This window comes from Trichechus manatus, unplaced genomic scaffold (assembly GCF_000243295.1).
Source record: "Trichechus manatus latirostris isolate Lorelei unplaced genomic scaffold, TriManLat1.0 scaffold00045, whole genome shotgun sequence".
NCBI lineage: Eukaryota > Metazoa > Chordata > Mammalia > Sirenia > Trichechidae > Trichechus > Trichechus manatus.
In genome coordinates, this window is record NW_004443981.1 from 8,612,707 (window position 1) to 8,613,412 (window position 706).

Sequence of the window (706 nt, forward strand, 5' to 3'; positions counted from 1 at the left end):
GTTGTGGGGTTGTTAACCAATGTCATAAAACAACATGTGTACTACTGTTTCATGAGAAACTATTTGTTCTGTAAGCCTTCACCAGGGAGAAGAGCAGGAGAGAGAAGCATTTCTCAATTCATCAAAATGTGAAAGAGTAGGGGCCTAGTATTTATTGAGCAGTTACTATGTGCCATACAGACATCGATAATTTTGTACATTATCTCATTTAATCCTCCCATCAGCCCTAGAATTAGATACATTTATCCCCAATTACACATGGGAAAACAGAGACTTGGGTAGAATAAATATTTTCCTCAAGGTCAAATAGTTGTAACTGGCAACTAGGAGTCCCTGGGTGGTGCAATTAAGTACTCAACTGAAAGATTGGCAGTTCAAATCCACCCAGAGGTGCCTTGGAAGAAAGGCCTGGTGACCTACTTTTGTGAAATTAGCTATTAGAAACCTTATGGAGTGCAGTTCTACTCTGAACACATGGGGTCTCCATGAGTAGGAATTGACTTGGCAGCAACTGGTAGCCCTAGTACTAACCCCTATTACGGATGAGACAACAGAGACTCAGGGAGAATAAATATTTTGCTCAAGGTCAAATAGCTAGTGAGTGACAGAGATTGGATTGCAACCCAAGTCGCCCTTATTCCAAGGGTCATGATCTTTGTACTACAACTTGCTTAGCACAAGCATTCTATGTCTAAAAAAAAAACCC